General features: G+C 35.0%; 1 protein-coding gene and 2 long non-coding RNA genes across 4 annotated transcripts in view; 1 reads left to right on the top strand and 2 right to left on the bottom strand.

The window, feature by feature from the left end:
* alk (ALK receptor tyrosine kinase) overlaps positions 1-26,331 on the bottom strand; it is an 860,059-nt gene that overhangs the window by 682,889 nt on the left and 150,839 nt on the right. The window lies entirely within an intron of this gene.
* LOC141378383 (uncharacterized) overlaps positions 1-26,331 on the top strand; it is a 228,406-nt gene that overhangs the window by 31,992 nt on the left and 170,083 nt on the right. Inside the window, exon 3 of the long non-coding RNA XR_012392877.1 lies at positions 18,576-18,707. This is a non-coding gene — a long non-coding RNA (uncharacterized lncRNA). The remainder of the gene's footprint in view (positions 1-18,575; positions 18,708-26,331) is intronic.
* LOC141378385 (uncharacterized) lies at positions 22,459-26,328 on the bottom strand. Its single transcript, XR_012392879.1, has 2 exons — positions 25,433-26,328; positions 22,459-23,779 (listed from the first exon to the last, which is right to left on the bottom strand). It is a non-coding gene; the product is annotated as an uncharacterized lncRNA (long non-coding RNA).

Raw genomic sequence — 26,331 nt, forward strand, 5'->3', positions numbered from 1 at the left:
GAGGAACGAAGAACGGACCCCTGTTCTACGGCTGTGTAAACACGGAAAAAAAAAAAAAAACGCATTCGGATATTCAGACATCGGTTACAGGCCTCCTTCATATGTGGAAATAAATCAAATATAAATCGGATATGTGACAATGCGACTATCATGTAAACAGGCAGATCAGATTGACTGAGGCATTCCCTTTTATATGTTATTAAACTTGCAACAATTTGGTGCTTCTCCGCGGTTTAATGACATAGAGCGTGTGTGGAAACGCCAACGCGGTAAACAACAACAACAACAGAGGAGACTTGGAGGAGGAAAGAAGTCAGTCGCCACAATTTGCTCCCACCAGACCTGAGACTTCTGTTGTACCCACAAACTCCTCTGAATTGGTGAAGGACACCATATGTAAACCATAGGTGCAAGCTGCGATGACGGCTCTTTCCCACCTCTGCCTCAATCATTTTAAAGTTGGGCGAACTTTTTGTTGTGACTTTTGCTTTTTAATACACGCACTGCGGGCTACACATGGAACAACTTTAATCTCTCTAACAGTGCGCACACAGGCAAAGGCTACATCTTTAACTACACACAAACATCAGGGCTGTACCATTACATAAACTTTGTGGGGGTACATCTGGACTGAACCATTCACAGCTTATACTACACTTTGCATAATTCGCTGAGCTAAAAACACAATTTCATCCATTGTAGCTAGTGTGGCACAGATGCTCGAACCTGACTTTATGCTTGCGCGACATCGTAAATACTATGGCAAGTGTAAACACATGAATTGGATATGGGTCACAATTAAAAGAACTTGTAAATGGACAAGCAAACAAATCAGATATAGGCAACAAATCGGAATTGTGCATCAAGACCTGACAGTGAAAACGGGGCCTGATAGGTCTATTGAAGGACCCCTGCTTTTCACTATCTATATAAATGAACTACCTTCTGTACGCACTGATGTTGACCTATTAATGTACTGAATCATACTCTGTTGTATTATATTTTGAATGTAGGTATTAAAAATATGCCTTTATTGCTAAACGTACACTCACTGGTCACTTTATTAGGTACAGCTGTCCAACTGCTTGTTAACGCACATTTCTAATCAGCCAATCATGTGGCAGCAACTCAATGCATTTAGGCATGTAGACATGATCAAAACGATCTGCTGCAGTTATTCCAGCTCTGGGGTAGGTGGGGATGATAAATGTGACTTTGGACGAGGCATGAAACTTCTGAACTGCATATTTCAGAAACTGCTGATCTACTGAGTTTTTCACGCACAAACATCTCCAGGGTTTACAGAGAATGGTAAAAAAATGAGAAAATATCCGCTGAGCTGTAGTTCTGTGGCAAATGCCTTGATGCCAGAGATCAGCGGAGAATGGCCAGACTGGTTCAAGCTGATAGGAAGACAACAGTGACTCAAATAAGCACTCGTTACAACCAAAGTATGCAGAAGAGGATCTCTGAACACACAACACGTCCAACCTTGAGGCAGTTGGGCTACAGCAGCAGAAGACCACCCAGGCTGCCACTCCTGTCAGCTAAGAACAGGAAACTGAGGCTACAATTCACACAGGCTCACCAAAATTGGACAAAAAATCAAGTGGTGCTTGCTGCAGAGCCATTTGGGCGAGCTGAGCTCCAGCGAGGGGGAGCTTGAGCTTGAGCTCCACCTTTTTTGCACTTCTTCTACAAGTGATGTCACTGGGGGTAGGGTTAGGGGTGGGGTTGGTGTACGCATTAAAACAGCTTACAGGAGGCAGAGCGAGAGCTCATGCTTCCCCTCACTGGAGCTCAGCTCTGCTCGAATGGCTCTGCAGCGAGCACCCTCTTCAAAAAATGGACACATTTTGATGGTACGTCAACAACATGAAAGCGTGGATCCATCCTGCCTTTTGTCACCGATTCAATCTGGTGGTGGTGGTGTAATGGTGTGGGGGACTTTTCCTTGGTACACTTTGGGCCCATTAGAATCAATTGAGCATCGCGTTAACACCCTACCTGAGTATTGTTGCCAACCATGTCCATCCCTTTGAGACCACTGTGTACCTATCTTCTGATGGTTACTTCTAGCACAGGCATGTCCAAACTCGGTCCTGGAGGGCCTGTGTCCTGCAAAGTTTAGTTCCAACCCCAATCAGACACACCTGGCCTCTTACTAGGCTTTCTAAAAATATCTTTTGCAGGTATGTTTAGGTAAGTTGGAGTTTTGTAAGACACCGGCCCTACCGGGCTGAGTTTGGACACCCCTGTTCTAGCAGGATAACGCACCATGTCATAAAGCGTGAATCAACTCAGACTGGTTATTTGAACATAACAATGAGTTCACTGTACTCAAATGGCCTCCACAGTTGCCAGAACTCAATCCAATAGAGCACATTTCGGAATGTGGTGTAACGAGATATTTGCATCATGGATGAGCAGCCAACAAATCTGCAGCAACTGCTTGATGCTATTATGTCAATATGGAGCAAAATCTCTGAGGAATATTTACAGTACCTTGCTGAATCTATGCCATGAAGGATTAAGGCAATTTTGAAGACAACAGGGTGTACTAGTAAAGTGTACCTAATAAAGTGGCTAAGTGTTGCTATTGGTATTAGACTAAAAATATCACAATGTATTTAGATATTATTTAATGTAATATAATGAAAGTCCAATGATTAATTTAAATCATAACTAAATAATAAATCATACTAATTACACATAATAAATCATAAATCAAGCAACCTGAATATAAATATTACCTTTAAAAATAATAGGTTGTTTAAATGTACTCAACCTACTGTCAGATGGGTATAAACAATGTAGAGCTCTTTTAATATTTATTTAAATATGATTATACATTTTTATGATTATTACATAATGGCACGCTTCGTATTCAAGCCATGTTCGTCTTAAGGCTGATGAATATATTCTGCTGATTACTCATTATATCTGACATTTATCTCATGAGCTTGTAGCTTGGAGCAAAATCCTTCCTTTTTTTCTGCATGCAGTACCAAGGCAAAGGTAAAACCTTAATGCGCTCCCCTGATCAATGTGCTTCTCTGAAAGTTTGGCCACACTTCGATTTAGTGTCTACCATTTGGACGCATCACAGAACAACCTTGATAAAGGCATGGCTCCCTCAGCAAGGTCTCAGCAACTGCACATCTGTCACTGGAGAAGCAGCTAGAATGTTCTGGAAGTTTTGTTGACTTCTAGATTTAGACAGTCAAAAATATATTTGCTCAGTTACAGCAAAAATAAGTGAAAAGGCAGGTATGTTCTTATTAACAATATGGCCAGTTGTAATGAAGCAAAATAATTTTCATATTTTCAATTTTTTTTTTATATTAGGGAAGACTATAATGAACATTTTAATTAAATATACATTTACTTTACACTACATGATAGACAATTAAACAAGCAAACAAACAACTGCTGTTTACAAGTTTTATCAAGTAAATTATATCTGTATTATAAATTATATCAAGTATTATATCTGTAAAAAGCTGCTCATTTGCATACACCTCATCTTACTTTAAAATTGTATAAATAAATAAAATTGTAGCATAATAAAGTGACATTAACAACTTTTTATTTATCTAAAATTCAGGATTAACATTTACAATAGAAAGACTGAAGTAAATTTGGTGTTCATTCATTCATTCACTCACATGGATCCTTTTAAAATCCGAGTGACAAAGACAACACAGCAGTGTACATTTGTTGCAAAAGTAAAACACATTGCTCCAGGTAAGATTTGTTATTGTATGTTTCAGAAACCGATCCTTCATGTACATTCTGTACAAGAAGCTGAGGCCTAGTGAAACATTGACCTAAACCACAGATATCAAACTCAGTTCCTGGAGAGTTTAGTTCCATCCCTGCTTCAGCATACCTATTTGTAGGTATCAAGCAAACCTAAAGCACTTAATTAGTTTATTCATGTGTGTTTAATTAGGGTTGGATCTAACCTGTACAGAGCTGCGACCACTTGTGACCAAAACCCAACCAATAGTGTTTTCAAAAGCAAATGTACTGGAAAATTTCACCGTGAATATGTCATTGTGGCATTTTTTTGTGGAACTGTGCTTAACCGAAGTTAACCTTAAGCACTTTGTGGTCAGCTACTGAGCAAACTGACCACATTGGTTGTTTATATGGAGATATGCAAGGCAAACAAATTCAAATACAACTCAAAGACTGTTGTTTTGTGGTATTTATTTGATTTTGTGCAAATAACTTCAGAAAATAAACCGTTTTTTGTTACTGTCTTTTTACTATCTTTAGGGTGAAAGAGAACAAAAGTTGTTGTCATACTATAACACTGAAGTTAACAGTAAGCACTCTTGATCACGAATACAAGGTGAGCTACTGAGCAAACTGACCACATCAGTTGTCTATATGGAGATACCCGAGGCAAACATATTTAAATACAAATCAAAGACAGTGTTGTTTTGTAGTATTTAATTGATGTTGTGCAAATAACTTCACAAAATAAACCAAGATTTGTTACTACTATGTCCTTTTACTATCTTTAGGGTAAAAAGGAACACAATTTGTTGTCATACTATCACACCGAAGTTAACCTTAAGTACTCTTGATCACAAATACAAGGTGAGCTACTGAGCAAACTGACCACATCAGTTGTCTATATGTAGATACATGAGGCAAACGTATTTAAATGCAAATCAAAGACAGTGTTGTTTTGTAGTATTTAATTGATGTTGTGCAAATAACTTCACAAAATAAACCAAGATTTGTTACTAGTATGTCTTTTTACTATCTTTAAGGTGAAAGGGAACAAAAGTTGTTGTCATACTATGACACCGAAGTTAACCTTAAGCACTCTTGATCCCAAATACAAGGTGAGCTACTGAGCAAACTGACCACATCAGTTGTTCGTATGGAGATATGTGAGGCAAACCAATTTAAATACAAATCAAAGACTGTTGTTTTGTGGTATTTATTTGACACTGCGCAAATAACTTCTGTCATCTGTCATGTCCTTTTTAATATCACTAGTGTGAACAAAAGTTGTTGTCAATATACTACCATGTAATATACTAGCATTCGTTGTTACCTAGAAACTGCGGTGAAGTGTACATATTTTGAGATTTCACAAAACAAAAAAGAAGACCTAAAGCATGCATTTCCAATAAGCCTGTGTTGATATATGCTTATTAAAGTATAATACTTCAAATATACTGCTTACTTTCATCATGAGCAATAATCCTGTAACCAGGCCTTTCTTTTTTTGTGCATTTATGCACGTATAGGTTCAATAATGCACAGGCTGTGAATCTGTAAGTTCATTTACTGAATTCTGTTGTTGCCGGAAGAAATAAAGCAATTGATATTCAGTCCTTCACAGTGCAGTGCATCAGGGAGCAGGACTTTTGGTGTCAGATTGGCTGTGTGAAAACTGTTAGCATTAATGAGTCTAAGATCAGGTCAAAGCTCAGTTTTTAACGCCTTACACTTCCTGCCCTTTCTCTCCCTCTGTCCTCAGCAAATGCAATCAGGGCGTAATCTAATTTCTAGAGTGAATGTATGGGAGTATTCTGTGCATAAGACTGGAGGGGAAAAAATGCTATTCATATTCACTCATCTTTGACTTGCTGTGCTTTCAGGAGCACACACATTGAAAAAAAGAGGATGAAAAAGTAAAAGGCTGTTAATTATTCAAGTAATATATTCGGTATACATGTAAAGCATATATTATGCATTATATGCTATACTGTATTATACTATATATAAGGGGTGTGAACCTACACTGGTCTCATTGTTCGGTTCGGTTACTATTATCATGTCATCGATTCTGATCAATTCAACATCTTGGTGCATCACAGATGATGTTTTCAATCTACAATTAGATTTTTTTTCTTCACAACACAAGAATTTGTTTTAATTAAAATCTTTAAATGTATTTATATATTATTTGTAATACAAATTTGTCCTTTATTACAAGCATTATTAATATATGAACTGTACCTTTAATTGTACCTGCTCACTGTTTTAAAACAACTCGCATACATGCACAGAAGACAACAGTAGCAAATAAACTGATGTTAATATTATAATGCTTGCTTTCTGAGCACTGTCGAGCAAGTTCTTACACTCCTATGATTGGTCATTGTGTTCACACACTCAACCGAAAGTGCTGCGACTGGCTTTAAAACTGTCAGCGACATTTACCGATGAGTGACGTGGGTTATTACAGGTAATCCGTAATTGACAAGGTGGAGAATTCTTGCCCTACAGGCACGCTCGTATCAGACCTACAACACAATCTCACAGCAATTCGTTTTTTTTTTTTTTTTGTATGAATTTGTACGATCTAATTCATACAATTTAGTACGATTTGCTCATCACCCAATGTCGTTTGGGTTTAGGGGTGGGGTTGGGTGCTGCGCCTCCTTTTTAAAATCAGTCATTTTCGTATGACTCAACTTGAGTTTGTACGAATTGCCCACTAAACTGACAAAAATGTAAAATACTTACGTTTCCTCGTGAGATCAGGCTGGATATACAAGTATCGCTTTAACAGCCATGAGGACAGGAAGTTACCTCATGAACATGCCAACGGGTTAAATGTCCAAAGTGAGAGAGAGAGAGAGAGAGAGAGGAATAAATTGAGTTTTACAGCGTTCATTTCCCTAGTGTACGCGGCTTGTGCTGTACCTTCAGTATCAGTAAAAGACTGTCCAGCAAGCTTACAAGCAGTGAACTGCGCACAATTATCTGCTTTTTAATGAATTTTATTTACTCGCTCTCACTTCCTTCGCCATAGTATTCTATCGTAATATAGGAGGTACATGACGTCATAATAACCGTGTTTGATCTATTACTAAACTGATATCGAGTTGTCTGTGTCTGCATCGCAGTGTATCAACGAAACTGTTACGATAACCAGCGATCGATCTCCGGAGATATTCAATATTCAATTCAATATTTAATTCAATATCACGATGTTATAATGCTGCTATGTTGCCAGTAGCCATTCACTGTTGTAAATGTAGGTTAATGGACACTATTTCTGTGAATAAATGAATATTCACATATTTTGGCATTTTCTTTTCGCTTTAGTCCATTTATTATTTTAAGTCGCCAAAATATGAGATTAATAAATTATTATTTAATGGAACAACAACACCAACAACATACCAACAAAACAGCCAACCAACTAACAACATCCCACCAACAACAACAATAACAAACCAACCCAACAACCGACAAACAACCACGATCAACCAAAAACTATTGTTGTAATTATTATTATTAATATTATTATTATTATTATTGTGGTTAAATTGTCATAGTTTGTGTCTGTTTCATAGTGCTGTATGAATGGAGATGTTTTGCAATGCTTTATCTAGGGTTAAACTGTCCAACTAACCTTTTCATCTCACATTTTATCGCTCATCTTTCCACCGTTCACTCCCCTTTTCTCAAACTTTATCGTATCCCCCTTCTGTAAATGGCAGACTAAATTATCGGTTGTAAGTTTTGCTGTTTTCTCACCCCTGAAATCTCTGGGGATTTCAGGTTGTAACGATAAATGGGTGGAGTAGAACATGATGACTTCATTGAGTGATTTTTATCGACAGTCGTAGGCTTTCAAGTCCTAATAGAAAGGTAAACAACAGTAAAGAACAACGTTGCGAAGGGCAGTTCAATAAAGTGATGTGAAGCCTCATAAAACCCCTTCCATTGCGATATCTCCAATGAAAAAACAGATGGTTAAAGCTTGTTTGATATGTTTCTCTTGGTGACAATTTGTTAAATGAGAAAAAGTGATTGGGTTGGTGTAGGTTTCATTTAAATACACTGAACATAAACCCCATCAGAGGATAATTTATTAAAGGAAAAAAAAAATTAGGTCTTAGTGCATTAGCACTGATGAGATGCTGAAATTGTGGTAACACAATCTGATGACAGCCAACATTCACCGAACGTACATCTCAAAGCCGTTCCAGCCATAGGCTTTTTTTTTGGTCCCTGCAAATTCAGTTAGTGACACTAAATTGATTGGATCTCTCCGTCACAGACTTGTTGATCAGATGTAATTAATTTCAGTCAACAGCTGAATCTTAATAGATGTGAGCGCAGCATGTTCACCCTGAAAAGCTTTTGAGACCATTAGCTGAGGAGCTGCAGTTGTGAGTTATTTTACAGGGAATGTATTTCCCTTTTTTGTGCATTTCTTAAACCATCATTAACTCCTTTTTTTTTTTTTTTTAACATTTAATAAGACATCTTGTCTATTAGGAGACAATGTCGTTAAAATTTTGATGATAAGGGAAGCCCTGAGAAGAATCTTGCAGCAGACTGTTTGCACAGGCATGCAGTGACCGCATGCAATTCTTTTAATGCGGACACTTAGACCTACCACTCGCTGTACTAGCTCTATTCATTCTTTTAGAACTCATTTTAACACATTTTAATATGTTTTTTAATCATTTTTATTATTTGTTTTTATTTTCTTGTCTTTTTTTATTCTTGTTTATGTTAAGCACTTTAAATTGCCACTGTGTATGAAATGTGCTATATAAATAAACTTGCCCTGCCTATTGAGTACACATGTCTGAGACTGCATGTATGAGATTGCATTTCCCAGCTTGCAATCTCACACAAAATGCATATCGTGCGCACATGACATAAGCATCTTGTGCATACATTATAGACATACATATCAATTGCACACAGCATGGGTGTTACGTGTGCACATTTGTTTTTATTTTTTTATTTTTATTTCACTTTAGAGGCTCCATGGAAAACACTGAATACATGCAAAGAACAGCACCACACAAAAGCCTCTTTCACCTAATAACAGTGTATTGCTGTAAAATTACTGGAATGACTTCGCAGGAAGATAAAATAAAATAGAATAAAATAAAAAATAAATGAGAAAAATAAATAAATTAAACATAAAAAATAAAAATGTTTTAAAATAAATAAATTAGTTAATTATTTAAATAATAATAATATTTAATAATAATAATAATAATAATAATAATAATAATAATAAATGAAATGAATAAATAATAAATTAAATAAATTAAATAAAATAAGTAAATAAAAATAAATAACAATAAATAAATACAAAAAGTAAGTGTTTTAAAATAAGCAAATTAGTTAATTGATTAATTATTTAAATAAAAAAATTATAAATAAATGCAATAAATGAATACTAAATTAAATAAAATAAAATAAGAAAATAAAATAAATAAATACATTTTATATATATATATATATATATATATATATATATATATATATATATATATATATATATATAATTTTAAATAAAAATAAATGCAATAATTAATTAATACATTTATTTAATTTAATAAAAAAAAACTGAATAAATAAAAATAATAATAAATAAAATAAAACAATTAAAAAAAAAATATATATATATATATATATATATATATATATATATATATATATATATATATATATATATATATATATATATATATATATAATAATAATACAGAAATGGGATCTAAACGGCTGGATTTAAATTTATAAAAATGAAGGTGATCAGTACTTTAGCTAAAGGTTTAATTTTTTCAAACTGTTGCATTTATGCTGCTTGTTCATCTTTGAGCTATTTCAGAGAACTGAGGTCTCATGCACAAAACAGGGGCTGAAATGTGCATGTGTCACTTCTCATGGATAACAGGATTAAACATATTTAATGGCTAAAGGACTTGCAATTTCCCTGGAGTCATGATGAAAACAATCTATATATAAACAATAGAAAGATAATCACAGACTGTGTGTCAGTTTAGTCTTAATCAGTCAACATATTTACAGGCAATGATAGAAATATTCATTCATCTTTCGAAAGAGACCGAGATCCTGACTCTCTGTGGTCATTAAAAAATCCCACGGCACTTCTTGTAAAGAGAAGGGGTGTAACCCCAGTATCCTGGCCAAATTTGCTCCATCAGCCCTTACCCATCATGGCCTCCCAATCATCCACATCCACCTAATTGGCTCTATCACTGTCTCTCTACTCCCCCAATAGCTGGTGTGTGGTGAGCGCACTGGTGCCATTGTCCTGTGGCTGCGGTCGCATTATCCAAGTGCATGCTGCACACTGGTGGTGGTGTGGAGAGAACCCCCACCCACCAATCATGATTGCACTTTGGGTGTATGGCCATACACAATAAAATGAAATATATAAATACACATTACTACTATATATTAAATTAAAGATTGATTGTAATTGGTTGGTTGGTGGATTAATTTGATTTTGATTGATTGATTGATTGATCTGATTGAACTGATTGATTTGGTTTCAGTTCATTTATGCTTTATAACCCTCTGTAAATCCAGTATGTGTCTCATTGTTTCTGTTCTCCAATATTTTACGTTCTCCAGTATGCTAAGTCACCCAAGTGCACCCAACCGGGCAAAGCACCTGGCCAACAGCTGGCAGACACCCCACATGCTGCTCTGCAAATCAAATTTAAATTATCTGAAAAATAATTTGATCTTTCAGCAGCAGTCTCTGCAGAGTAATACAATCTGGTGAATCAATACATGCTTGCGAAGTATTTATGATACCAAACAAAAAAATAAATAAAATTAAAAATCCGGTATCAAACTTTCACAGCATGGCCTTCTTTTTGGCCACAAATACTGTATGCATCTTAAGCCAAGAAGATTTGTAGTATGTTACTCCATCTAATTGAACGCTGCTCAGGTTTAAATCATTGTTGACTGTATAAAACAGTTTCAAGTAAAAGTAATCCACTCTAAAAAATAACCCAAGAGGTCGGTTACCACTACATACTGTAGTTTAATACATTAGTGTAACTTAAAAATTAAAAAAATGCTGATTAGATTAAAACTTTTAAGCTGCCAGAATAATTTTATTAACTTTTCAAAACAGGAAAAATTGGATAGTTACATCAATTTTAAAATGTGGTTAATTTAAAGGTAGATTCATCTGTCAGTTACTTTAAAACAATATTTAACTTGTTGCAACCCAAAGAAGGTGGGTTGACAGCTTATATTTTTCACACTAATGGAGTAGTTTTGTATTTTTAAGTCCACACACTGATTCTCTGACTTTATTTATTTATTTTTTATACTGTTTACATGGGACAGTACATGTTTTCATTTTGTAAAACAATGAAAACCTGTAGTTTAATACAAATAAAAAATTGTAAACAAATGTTGTTGTTGAATATATTTAAAAAAAAATATTGAAACAACTTATTTTTTTGAGCACACAACTTTTTTGTGTGTTTTGCTGTGTAAAAATGCCTCTGATTGGAAAGAGGAAAATATTTGGCAAACATAATAAAGTTTGTTGTCTGAATTTCATTCTGTTACATGTTGTTGTAACTTGAATATATATAATATAATATTGCGCATTTATTTTATTTTATTTTATTTATTTATTTATTTTTTTTTTTGTATAACAATATGTTTTAGAGCACATATCATATCTGATATACACCCGCCTACCTACCTATATAACTATCTATCTATCTATGGATTATACAGCACAGAAAGCTTCAAATCAATTGCACTTTTCTTTCAAGCTAATGAAAAATAGTCTGTGTTGCTTAATAGTTTTTCTTCCTCCTGCTTATTGTGGGGGTTAAAATGCCCTTTTCATGGTGGGAATGTGCTAAAACATCAAGACTCATAATCAGCAGGACATGTGCCAGAGTTTCACACCTTTAAGCATACAAGAGCTTATCTCTGGCTTGTTAGTAAGTTGGTTAGTTTAGTTAGTTAGTTAGTTAGTTAGTTAGTTAGTTAGTTAGTTAGTTAGTTAGTTAGTTAGTTAGTTCAATGCTGTTTGTAGCTCAGCAGATTCACATAATAGAGATGTCTTTACTGGCCCATTTCTTTAAAGAATACATGCTCTTAGCACACGCAATGTCACTCAGTTGCTTAGGAACAAGACGTGACTCAACATTATGATAAAAAAAAAAAATCCTTTATCCAGGGAATACACAAATTGTTGAATTTGTTTGTGCAATTACACTTAAGTGTATTTACCCAAATCCTTGATTGTGAATAAATATTAGCACATTCAAATAAACCACATGCTAAAGTGTTTGTTTGCACAATTGTTACTAAAGAAAAACAACTGAATAAAACGTATATAAATATAAATAAATAAAACAGCAATAATAATAATAATAATAATAATAATAATAATAATAATAATAATAATTTATGATAATAATAATACTATATATATAATTAATAATATAAGTATTAATAATAATAATAATAATAATAATAATAATAAGAAGAAGAAGAAGAAGAATGGCTAATAATAATAATAATAATACAAAAAAAAAAAAGATAAGTTCCCATGTTCCTTGTTGTTATTTAGTTTGAGCCTCAGCGATTGCTGTTTTGTGAACATTTTTCTTTTTTATAACCGAGGTTAAGTGTATCCTTTCACTGACCATTTGCTGGAGGGGGAAATGGTTAAAGACTTCAAGGACCTATTTTGTAGGTTATTCATAAAAAGTGCCCTGTAATACCTTTAACCTTTAGTATCACACACTGCATGCACCAGAGCTACAGAGAGCTATTCAAGAGGAAGCACAGATGGCACTTATTACAGCAAAATCTATCTGCAATCCTGCTTTTAAAAGCTGCTTCACAAACTACAACAACTGAACAATGATAAGAAAAATAACGAAACAAAATAATTGCTCAATCCCAAGGCTGAACTTTTACAGCGTTTATAAATGGCAAAACTCAAGAGACAGCATTATTAACGTCAAACTAAATAGCTTACGAGTCATGACTGACTTTTATAAACCCAGTCTGAAAATAAATCTCAATGCATTTTTTTTTGTGTGACTGTACTGTAAATACAGTGTCTCGGTGAAGCTGTGCAATAATAATGAATATTTATCTGCAAAGATATTGAAATAGAAGTAATATATCAAGCAGTCACTGTTAATATTCATGCATTGCAATGGAAACTAGAATATCTGTGCACCACAACATGAAATAAAAAACATACAAGTCCTTATATTAATGAGTAATTACTAACATTCAAGACAAATGAGGTCAGCCACGAGTCTCTGCACTTCCCACATACCAGATGCAGATAATTGCCAGAAGTGGGTGTAAACTAAATTATTTCTAACAGCGTATTAGCAAGAGTCGCCAAGACAATAGCTAAATATATTAGGCCTTTAAATAAGGCTGAATAACCCAAATGTGAAAAACTTTTGGTTTTCGCAGTACGCCATTGTGCATTGTGTTTAACCATATGCCGTATTATAAAGGTATCAGCATCTTTGGAGCAAAGGTGTATTTTATAAAGCTGTTGCCAGGGCTGTATCATGGAATAATTGAAGAGTTTAGATGCAAAAACCTTTAATTGCCATCTGAAATTTGCTTCTAGAATGAGCATTTTTATCAGGCTCCACTGTTTAGGTTCAGTCATTTCAATTTTATGACAAATAATACGTTCTTTCCATGGTCTACAGAATGAAATAACTCAAAATAAACAAAGGAGGCTGAGTATAATGCTCATTTTTGATGGAAATTTCCTTTTTTTTTTTTGCATCTGAAATCTTCAATTTTAAATATTATTTTGTTTGAGAGCCTTGGATTTTCACTTTTTTAAAAAAAGTGTTAATGGGATAGAAGAAAGAGGACACAAACATTTAATCTACTCACTATTTAATTCAATTCAATTCAACTGTTTATTGTCATGTGCACAGTAAGGAAACGCGTCTCCCTGTACAATGAGATTCTTACTTTGCCGTCCACAGTGAAGTCATACACACAACATACACATCATACACAACATACACATAAATACACATATATGCACAGAAGTGACTGAAGTATGATTATAAAATGTAAGTATATAAATATCTATGAAAGTAAACAATATATAAACCTGATTTGAGTAATGAAACCGATGTAAACAATGTACAGTGTTTTTTTTTGTTTTGTTTTGTTTTTAATTGTGCTCATTATGCAAAAAGTGCCTAGTGCAATTGGCTTATGTGCAAAAAAATAAATAAATAGAGCAAAATGGGATGGAGAATGTAGTGTTGTACTGAGCAGAAAAAGAGACTGTTATGTGCGTTGGTTATCTGTTTTTTTTTTTTTTTTTTTTTACTCTGCCTTGAGTGGTTATTAACTATAGGTGGGCATAGATTTTTATTTTTTTTAAATCTAGATTTAAATGGCTCGTTTGAATTTTGCCGAAAGCATTCAGAATATGTGTGCTACCCAAATAGTAAGTCTTTGAGAACGGGTTTCTTAAGCCGGGTGGCGCATTAGACCTGGGGCTCATCTCCTGTTTCCAAAATGCATCACAAACAGCTTGAGAAACTGTTCTACTATGATAATTGGTGATGAAAATAAATAATGTTCAATGTGATGTACTTGTGTTTACTAACTGTTTATTCAGTTAAACATCAATTTTGAACTGTAGGCCTACATAAGCTAAAAACAGTGACTTTTGATCACCTCAATCTGACTAAAGTCATAACAGAGCTGAACAGAAATGGAATTAAGACATTTGGAGTATGCAGATATTAGTGGCATTATTGAAGTAAACACTTCCGACCTTTCGCCATATTTTCTGACAAGATCCACACTAGGCTGTCAGTAAAGGATTGCGCACACACACACACACACACACACACACACACACACACACACACACACACACACATACCGAAATGTGTAGGTTTTTTTTTTTTTTTTTTTTTTCTCCATTTGGCATACGTTATTAAATTCCATAACACTCTTACCAGTCCTTACTCCTCATTTGCGTCTTATACCCCAGTTTGTCACAGAGGATGAATGAAATGTTCGTGAGTTAAAGTGAAATTTTAAAGTGAAATTACAGTTAAAGTCAGGCATCCTGCTGATTTGATTCAGAAGGGCACTCTTTTGTCAGACGGTTCACCCGTCAGGTATACATCCGCGCATATATATCAAGGTGAAAGTCATTATAGCTTGCTCAAAATAGACCCAGCTCCCAAACCAACTTTTAGAATAGAGTAATGAATAACGGTCGACCACTATTATAAACCTTTATGAGTTTCATCAACGCAATATCAAGGCAAGTCGTAACTTTTTGAGTTAGTGGCTGATTTGTGTTAACTTGTGTGATCTAACCTGCACAATTTAGTACAATTTTCTCATCACCCAATGATGGTTGGTTTTAGGGGTGGGGTTGGGGGCCACGCCTCCTTTTTTTTTATTTTTTTTGGGGGGGGGGGTTTTGGGAGTTGCTTGGTTGGGATTGATTTGATTGGTTGGCTGATTGATTGATTGATTGCCTTTAGCTAATATAGTAAAACTACTGAGACTCCAAAAAAGTGTTTTCAGAATATATAAATTATAGCTATTAAACAGTTTGGTACTTCAGTGTTGAGCCTTGAACAGGTTTAGACAGAGTATAATAAGAAAGATAGGAAGAATCATGGCTGATTCAAAACATCCTCTCAGATCCGCATTTGAATTATTTTCATCAGAGTGGAGATTGTGCTTGCCTCAGGTATTAAAACAGAACAAAGGTTTATTGATTTATGTATATACCACAAGTAATATGCATTTTAAACAGTAGTAAATCACTATGAAATCAGCTAGTCTGCTTTTTTATTTTGTTGTTGTTGTTGTTGTTGTTGTTGTTTTTATGATATTGTGTTGTATGATGTCATATTTTGTGTATTACACACCTGATGATAATACTGCAAATCAATTTCCCTATGTGGATTAATGACATTACATTACCTTACAATAGCTTAGAAGCAATTAGATGAATAGGTTAAATCTGACACCTGTTTCTTGTGATGAGCAAACCATATTCTGTCCATCATCTGCAAATCATCAAATTGTTTGACTGTAAATGATGTGATCTTCTGACCTTTCCACTTAATGTAATTAACATCAGAGATCAGAGAGCAAAATAAAAGCTAAGAATCTTAGCTTGAAATGCTGCCTTCAAGATGTGAGATGAAGTACAAACACTTCCCTGAGAACTATGCATTATTTTACAGAGCTACGGTCCCAATCAGGGCTCACACTCTTCATTTTGAATGCATAACGAGGAGAATAAAAGAGAGGCGTTGAGGCTTTTGAAAAAGTCTCAGCATTGGAATGTGTTTGAACCTCTACTGATGATCACTAACTGAGTCAAGAAAGTGCCAGTCAAGCCAGGTGTCTGTTCTATTGGGCTAGAAGATACGTAATCAGAAGTGGCTAATCAGAAAACTCTCTCTCTCTGACCTCCGGAGATAATTTCTGCGTCTTCCGAGATTGCGAAAGAAAATTAAACTGGTAATTTGTCAGACATTTAAGCTGAAATTGATCCTTTATATATATATATATATATATATATATATATATATATATATATATATATATATATATATATATATATATATATATATATATATATATATATACTCTGCATTTTTTTACATACAAAAGCATAATAAATTTTTTTTTTTTCAATGTCATCCTAGGACAAGAACAGGTGTTGTTCAATAGCTTTAGAACAACTTTGAAATGTTTTCCCACTTCAGATGCTGACCATTGTAGGCCATTTGAGTCGTATCAATCACTAAACTTGTATATATTGCAATCCAGGCTCATAATGAATGTGTACCACTGTATACATTTTTGGAGAGCGTGAAATATGTCCCGGGAGTTTTTTTTTTTTTTTTTTTTGCATTTTGCATTTTGTTTGAGAATCCACCAGAAGCTGTTGTGTATGCTTTTTCAGATCTCAAATTTCTCTTGTGAGTGCCATTTGCGCCTGCTACACTTGCATTAAAGAGTCCCTATTATGGGTTTTCGAAAATGACCTTTCATGTAGTGTGTAACTCTCTTTCATGAACTCTCTTTCATGTAAGTGAAGTGAAATATCCATCTAGGTCATAAATCTGAAAGTGGACTGTGTAAAACTATCGATTTATCTATAAAAGAGTCGACTCCGAGCCTTTAGCCGTTTCGGTGTGACATTGATACAAAACAAAAGCCCTGCACAATTGTTGCGCAAGCAAACCTGGGAAAATTGAAACCTGCGGCCCCGCCAACAAACAGTAGCAAAGAAAAAGAGTAAGACAAACACTGTAGCAGATTCCGGTTGTGAAGTCATGAAGAAGCTGTGCTCAGCTGGATATTATTGGAAGTGTGAGGGTAGAGTTAGTGTTATCTTTTTCTACCCAAAGATGAAACTGAAAAGTCGGTGGTTGAGGGTTTTTTTTTTTTTTTTTTTTTTTTGCAAAGATACCTCAGCATTATGTGCTGTTCCCGTCATTTTTTAGACGAATGCTTTTACATTCTACACGCTTATAACAAGTGGATTTGTCGGACATTTGTTAAATGAAGGATCAGAAAAGAATATTGATGTGTGGGACTTTGTCAGAGCTTGACAGGAACTTTATCAGTACAAAGTTCATGGATCAGTTACTTCCTCCATTTCACAAGTGTAAGTAAAAGTGATTAAAATGGTTTCCTCCTTGTTTTCTTAAACTTGCAAATTATGTATTTAATCATGTTTTTTTTTTTTTTTTTTTACTTGTAACCGCTTGTTCTGTATCTGGTTAACTCTTTATATTCTCATATCATATCTAAAGCCACGTTGAAAATTCAACACTTACTGCTTTGTTTACGGATTTACACTCGTGCGACAGTCAAGGTTCAAAATAGTTCAGCTTTTGCTGCTGTGTGGATAATTACTGAATGTGTGTCATGGTTAAGTATGGAGCAGTTTGCTGGTGTTTAACTGCACTGCTTAAATGCTCTCCTGGAGACCAGGGGCTAGGTTCAGGGGTACTGTGTATTGTGGTCTTAGTAAGTTAACTACTATGTTTCGGGTGGTCCGTGCAATCAGATCCTATACCAATGTTGCCAACTCAGGGGTTTCACAGACCATACCAAAATGCCAGGGGAGGTGTTTGAGATTACGGGAGTTTGGAGTCGCTGGGATAATTAGGTACAAAAAAATGCAAATTATAAGAAGATAAAATTGGTTTCGACCATGCATGCATATCAGCCTGTTGTTGGAGACCCTTTAAAACAAAAAATGACCCTTTTTAATGTATAACAGGTACTCTTTAATCTACCAGAGGCTGCTGTTGACTGACCGACCGTCCACCTCCTTGCCTAAAACAATAGTTTTCAAAAGCACCGGTTGACCCATGCACCACCTTTCGTAAACCTAAAGCTGCAATCACACTGGGCTTTTCCTCCTATAAACTTTCATTCATATGCAACCGAATGCATAAGACCGGAAATGCAGGGTCATGCGTCAAGTTTCGCAGGTTGCTGTAGTGCAAAGTTCAAGCTTGATGAACTCTGACCTGCAAAATCGTGTCACTTGACTGCGTAAAAGCAATCGAGGATCAAAACATGACCTCTTTGGACAGAAATTTAAAACATGGAGCAATCGCTCGCTTTTTAAATGTCTAATAAGCTTGTTTAATCCCTCCCCCTTTCGCAGAAAAGCCCTCATGTTCTATTTTTACCATGTTTTCAGATTGTACCAAGTTTTTACCCTGTTATTTACTTGTTTATTTTATGTTTTGCCTTTGTTTAAGTGCTTTCTGGAACTGTTCTTCACCAGACTTGAACCACGTCTTTGCGGTCAACTCTGCTCTGCTCAAGTCTGTCGACGTACACGGCAAGTCACTGAACAAACTGGTAACAACGGGAAAGCCATCCACACAGAGGTAAGTGATCAGCTGATACTGATACTGCTGCGGTTTACAATTTCCTGTAGAATCTACAGTAACTTACTGGCAGCAGTTTGCAAGTAACTTCATGTAAATTATTTACAGTAAAAAAAATAATAGTGCAGTATTTACATTTATCTTTCTTATCGTTTATGTATTTACAGTCCTGTATATCTTTAGGGTAAATGTAGTAATGTTCACAATGCAACTTAACTGTCCTACAGTTCATATTACAGTTAAATACAGTGTAATTTATCAAAATTGTTAACAATGTGCATCTGTCGTCAGAAGCATATCCTTCTTTGTCTATCACAGACATGCAGCCACTCACACAGATGCACAAGCCCATGCACACATAAGCAAACACGCTCTGCATCATTTCATTAATGTCTTCAATTAGCCATAAAACAACATGGATGATTTTTCAAACTATTTAAATTGTTTTCAAATATGATAAAGCATTATATGATTTATCTCTGTTTCTCTCAGTGTTTCCTTTATATAAATTATATAGATCAATGGTTCTCAAGGTCAAAAGATGCATAAAGTTTGTATATATGTTCACAGCAAAGTGATAAAAGAAATGCCGCCAAGTTTGCTGCAATTTTCTCATTTTAGTTGCAAAAATCTGTTTTTTTTTTTTTGTTGATACGAAATCCTGGAGGGTCTCATTAAAGCGAATAATATTCACCGAAGGAGAGTAGAAAAAAGGACAGAAATTCAATTTAACTGATCTTATTCAACATTAATCCAAAATAAATAAAAACAAAGGAAGGAGAGGATGAAGATGATGATCTAATAAAGTCCATTAATCCTTTCTGACAATATGTTTTGGGTGATAATCAGCGGAATAAGAAGCTGAAAGTGGACTAGCTTAAAGCAGAATAATTAAGAAAATTTGGTGTTGTGTGTGTGTGTGTGCATGCGTGTGTGTACGCTGTAAAAAATGATAGGTTTCACAATATTCCTTCATGTTGTCCACACCAAATTAGATTAAGTTAAACTTAATTGTTTTACCAATTTTAGTGGAGTGAGTATAAAACAATTAAGTTGTCCCCAAAAAACCCAAGACTTGTTGTTTTAGCGTATTTGAGTTAGTAGTTTGAACAAGCAGCAGTTACTCAATAACAAATGTAAGTGTATTGAACATGAAACAATTAAGTTGTCCCCAAAAAACATAGCTGTTTAAGCTTATTTTAATTAAGTACTTTGAACAAGCAGCAGATTTATTTGATTTATTTATTTTTTGAGTGTGGTTTGCTGTAGAAGTGTTTCGTGAAAAATATGTATAAAAATAGAACTGTGAAAAAAGGACAAGTGGTTCCAATCAGAATGTGAAATCAAGACCACATCTCAGAGTTTCCAGCAGAAGTTCAGACTGTTTGTTTGTCTATAATGGGTTGACATTTACTAAAACAAATAATAATGATCAAGTATTCGCAAAGAATTATTCATAAAGGCTTGAGTGTAATAATTGCAAACCGCATAGCCCTTGAAACATAAAATCTCTCCAAAACACCCCTGTCCTCCACCATCACTTTCAATGCAGGCATACAATGAAAGATCCTGACCTGTAATTTGGCACACAAGAAAACATTGGCTTGCTATTGTTTTTTTTTTTGGAATCTCCTGGCAAACCGCATAGCTTGTTCTGAGATACCCTATGCTAAAATCAATTTCGAACTGAAGTGCTTCTCAATTTCCAAGACGACGAGAGAGCCAAAGTCAAAGAACTGGAACTGTGGTCACGTATAGCTGCCGGAGATATGCCATATCTGGTACCGGAGCATCACAGCAAGCATGATAATTGCATTTCGAGGCCTTCCTAACAAAAACAGATTTGCGGGGGATTAACGGACTTGTCCCAGCTCACATAGCCAACCTGTGATTAAAGGAGGATCGGACGAATGTGGCTCCGTTCCCATTGAGTAATCAAGTGAGTCCCTGGACGAGGCAGTTTGCCAGTCAGTCTCGCAGCATGGAATCCCTAAGAGAAGCATATTACCCAAGAGGCATTCAATTAAATATTTTCTTCTTGATTCTGTCAAGGTAACTTTTTATTTTTTATTTTTTTCCAAGACAACTGCAGCATTAAAAGTGTTTGACTGTTAGAGAAAATTCTTAGTGAAGTGGTTGATTTCCCAGCAGCATTTCTTTAGTTCTGCCACACTACGGTAGACCTGCTGTTGGTGAGATGAACTTGCAGAACTAATTGAAAAGTTTTTCGGCAGCAGTTAGGGATTTAGAGGGGCGACAAAAATGCTAAGCTGCTTCATATTCTTCATGTGTTTGATTGGAGAAAATCAAGAAAAATATGAGCTGTTTGACAGGACCGGTGTTGGGTGTAATAATAGCCTGTTTCTACTAAGTGGAACAATACTGTAGGTTACGGGTTGGTACGGGTCACCTTTATCAGGCTTGCATTTTCACTGCCAAAAAGGTACCAATGGTATGAGGTGTACCATGGTGTACGACAGAAACAGTTGATCTCATTCTTGCTCAAGGAAATTTCAAAGTAAAGCCGTATGGGTCATTCACATATCAAATGAGATGCACTTCTCACAAAACAGATGCTTTGTACACATAAATACTTGTATATAATTGTGTATTACTAACCTTTCTATGAACAAAAGTTGATTATAACTGCAGATCAATGATTAGGATGAGTGATGAGTGCGAAAAAGCCTACTGTAATGTCTGCAATTATATAATAATAAATAAATTAGCGCTGTCAAAATTAACGCGTTAACGCATGCGATTAATTTTAAATAATTAACGTGTTTAAAAAAATTAACGCAGTTGCAGGTTTTTTTTACTTCCTGTTTTGGTAGACGTGTGTTCAACATGCAATAAATGTGGATAAGACCAAGGAAGCACTTTTTGAAGGCAAGTTCCAGTATAAAACAATTAGTTGCATCACAGGTTATCCAGAGTTCCATGCAATTTCAGGTGTTTCATTTTTAACTTTTGACTTCTGTTGTAAGTTGATACCGCATGGCGAACAGAAAGAAAATCCTCCGCATTTCGTGACTCGGTGTTCCTTTAAGGTAAGGTTCCTTTTAAGGCTACACGGTAGAATTTTAATAAGAGTATTATCTTCATATTAAAATATGGAGTATATGTCTTATCTGAATGTACTACGAACGTCTCTGGTGAAGTCGCTAGCTGTCAAAGACAGGGCATTACTCTGCCTTTCAGCATGAGCCCTCCAAGTTTAGCGTGTTTCCTCATTAAACGCAACGAAAGCATATGCTTTGCGTTGTTGTGTCAGAATCCTTGTGAAATACAGTAATACTTTAGGACGCTTAGTTTAAGCAAATTTGATGAACGTGATCATGCGTGTTGAATCTGAGGGGAGTCGCTCCAGTATGGAAGGCCGTTGGGGCCAAAACGTCTGCAGCGCGTTGTGTGTGTGTCTGTGTGTGTGTCTGTGTCAGGCCCATTGAGGGGTGTCAGGGGTGGAGTGAGCGACGTATCAGAGTAGGGGCGAGAGGGTTGTGCAATGTATTTAACGACCGGTTTGCAAGAAATTATCATTCATTTGCGGGCATTTGGGAGTCTCTGTGCACTTGCGGGATACTCCTAGTCTTAGCAACCGGATGAATGTAAAGGAGGATTAAGCAAATTGTTTCTACTCTATAACTAATGTTCTCAACTCACAGCAATAAAACTTTACAATGAGTGCAACAGTTTGTATTCTATAGTTTATTATTATAATTTTTCATTTTCCATATCTGCAATTCCTGTATTTTGGCTTTTTTTTTTTGCAGTCCACTTAGAATATAACATGGAAATCAATGTTTTCTTCATTGACATTGATTGTTTTCAATTTTAAATGTCATTAACATGCCTGTGTTTAAATTTCTGTAATAAATATGGCTGTAAAGCCAGGATCTTGATGGTTTATTGTGGGTATGTTGTTTACATAAAGGAATCTGGGTTACAAGTTAAACAAAAATTCTATTAACCAATTAAATTTTGAATTTAAATATTTTTTTCTTGCGTTTACAATAATTTTACATTTAAATAGCCAAAATTACAAGTTTCAGTATTTTAAATGCGATTTAATCGCGATAAAGGTGCGATTAATTAGTTATTTTTTTTAATCGATTGACAGCACTAAAATAAATTAATGCAACATATTTAGTTCAGCTTAGTTTTAGTTTAAAACTTTATTAATCACCTTGGGGCAATTCATACTGGCATGGAGGTGCTTCATTTATAACAAGAATAACACTTAACACAATAAACACCAACACTTAACATCAAGTACACACACACACACACACACACAAATCAATAACAATAAATAATGCTAATGATCCATCGATTAACTACATTTATTATGTAACCGAATTGCTTCAGGCACAAAAGTACATTTATAACGATTTGTAGAATATCTTATTGTCCTTAAACGTAGCCCAAGAGGCATCCACTCTAAATATCTGCTCAAGGGGTGTGTGCTGTCTCCTAGTATTTTATGTGCCATCTTCAATTATAAGCCAGACTTTGCAGGAGAACTGCTAAAAGTTTGGAGTACACATTAACAATGCCTTGAAGACGATTCTTGTTTTTTTTTTTTTTTTTGACAGTGAAGCAAACCAGCAAATAAAGGAAATGGACAAAATACTTTCAATAAATTAATTGTAAAAGGTCTTAAGAATAACTTTCTCTACAATAAAAGAGTTGAGATTCCGCAGTGGATATATGAACATATATAAGTATTTCCGTCATGCCAAGTTCATAATAGTCCAAAAAGTGATGATAATAGTTAAACATGGCAGTTTATTCATGTTGTAGGTTGCTGAAAGAATCGGATGTCAGAAGCATTTCAAAAATCATGCGCAAGTTATCAGCACAAGTTCGCTATTTAAATTATAGATGCATGGCGAGGGCACGTGAGCTCTCTGGAGAAAGTGAAATCGCTCATGCTTTGAGACGTCTTCGTAAAACAGAAACAGGAAACGACAAATATTGTTCTTATTGGCTTTGTGGCTGTTCATCAAGATGACAACCAGGTTCGCTTGAGCTTGAGTCAACCATGGCTTGTTATTATATGTTCAATTCAGCTTTAGCTTTATTTGTATAGCGCTTTTACAATGTAGATTGTGTCAAAGCAGCTTCACATAAATGGTCATAGCAACTGGATCAGGGTAGTTCAGTTTTTAGTGTTTAAGTTCAGTTCAGTTTAGCTCAGTTCAGTGTGGTTTGAAATCATTACTGAGAGTCCAAATACTGAAGAGCAAATTCATCGATAAGTAGCTTTTCAGATCCTGAACCATGCAAGCCAGTGGCGACAGCGGAATATAGTATTGCGGTGTAATGTCTCGGCTGTGAATTTAAAAATGCTGGTTCCTTTGTTTTCATTCTACTGGCTTGTGTATGTGATGGATGAAGGGAAATTATTTTACATAATGTGTTAAAAAGAAAAAGTTCCTGTTCTAGTTCTTATGAGTGAATGAAATGATTCATTTATTTCACCACCACTCCTTAGAGGGCAGTGTGGCGTATTAGTGGGTTACCTAAGAGGTCATATTAAACTGCACTCGAGCAATGCTATAATGTGTGTCTCCTTATCATTCAAAGCTATGGATAAACACTCATTTAAAATGGTCTGTGTGAAATATTTATCATCTTTACTTTAAAGAAATGTTCGGAAAATATGCAAGAAGGTGTTAGTTCAATAAATTGATTCATTTTTGGTTTAATTAGATGGTAGCCACTCGTGGTTAGCAAAAGCAGTGGAAGCTAATGATTAGCTAAAGGTTAACTGAAGTGATGTGAATGGAGCATGTAGCGATGTATGCATTCAGAAATATGCATTAGATCATTTTCTAAACACCATGTTATCTAATTGTTACATTTGTTATGAATGTCACCCAGATTAAGTTAATATGGTGTATATTTTTGCAGTGATTCTCTTCTAAAATGTTTGTGAAAGCATATCGCTGTCCCATAAAATATTCAATTTGAGTATAAATAAGTGATAGTAAGAGTTTAATGTTTTAATGCTGGATTTTGGGTTTTAAAACATCATAAGTTGATTTCTAAATAACTTAAGGTTATTAAATGAGTAAAAGGGAAATTTATTCAGTTCTATATTGTTTGTATTTCTCTTAAATATATTAATAACTGTTAAAATAAATGTTGATGTAATTTGGAAATGGTGTGAAAGAGAATGTTACTTTGATTTAATTATAACGATTAGCATCATTTATGCATTTATACAAGTAGTTATACAGTAGATGGGGTAAGAAATTTATTATTTTAATAATTCTTGTAATAGTACTTCAGTATCTCAAAGTAAGACCAATACTGTATTCTAAGAAGTGTATTCGAGTGTATGAAGTATTTATTTTTTATTTTTTTTTATGTATTAATGCCTTTTGTTCACATAGGAAATCTAATTACATTGCATTGAGTCTGGAACACCGTGTACAAAGTGTTAGCTTTAAAAAAGTAATTATCATTGTCATATTAAGCTGCACTTGAGCAATGCTAAAACGTGTCTGTCTTATCATTCACAGTTTTGTGCGTGATTTGGCTTGTGCCGGTTCAGATTCCCCTAGGTCTGGAGCCGGTAGCATGTGCACTAGAGATGTATCTCTGTAAACCAATAGCGTTCAGCTGCGAGTCTTGCTTCGCCTTTTAGTGTCCTTTTGTCTTGCTAGGTACCCTTTCAAAAGGGTACCCAAAAAGTGGTATGCTATGCTACGTTTCACTGTTAGTACCTTTTGACAGTGGAAACGGCGAAAAAAGTCTTGAAATGGTTGATTTCCCAGCAGCATTTGTTTAGTTTTGCCACACTACGATAGACCTGCTGTTGGTGAGATGAACTTGCAGAACTAATTAAAAAGTTTTTCAACAGCAGTTAGGGATTTAGAGGGGAAACAAAAATGCTAAGCTCCTTCATATTCTTGTTTTATGGAGAAAATCATGAAAAACATGAGCTGTTATAAGTATTTCCTTCATTCAGAGTTCATAATAGTCCAAAGGGTGATGATAATAGTTAAACATGGCTGTTTGTTCATGTTTAAGGTTGCTGAAAGAATCATTCGCTCCTTTGTTTTTTTTGAGCATCACTCTGGCGTTTGTCAGTTTCTGAACGGATTGGATGTTAGAAGCACTTCAATAATCACTCGCAGGTTATTATCATCAGCTCAAGAAGTTTGTTATTTTAAATATATAGATGCGCGGCGTAAGTCTGGAGAAAGTGAAACTGCTCACGCTTTTAGACGTCATCGTAAAACAAAAACAGGAAAATAACGGGTCTTCTTGGCTTTGTGGCTGTCTCGGGTCGACTATCGCTGGTTTAAATATGTATATAGTATCACTGTGTAATTTCTTGGCTATGTATTTAAAAATGCTGGTTCCTTTGTTTTCATTCTACTGGCTTGTGTGTGTATTTCTGTAAACCAACACAAACCAATACCTTTCAAAAAGGTACCCATAAGTGGTACGGTTTGCTTTTTGGTGCCTTTTAACAGTGGAAACAGTCATAAAAACATACCGAAACATACCGTGCAACTCAGTGAAAATGGGACATTGGTTACAAAGTAGCTAGTTACTGTAATAAGATTAAATTTTTGTTGGGAAAAAAAGAAATGACAGTTGAAGTAAA

Source organism: Danio rerio, chromosome 17 (genome assembly GCF_049306965.1).
Source record: "Danio rerio strain Tuebingen ecotype United States chromosome 17, GRCz12tu, whole genome shotgun sequence".
Classification (NCBI taxonomy): domain Eukaryota; kingdom Metazoa; phylum Chordata; class Actinopteri; order Cypriniformes; family Danionidae; genus Danio; species Danio rerio.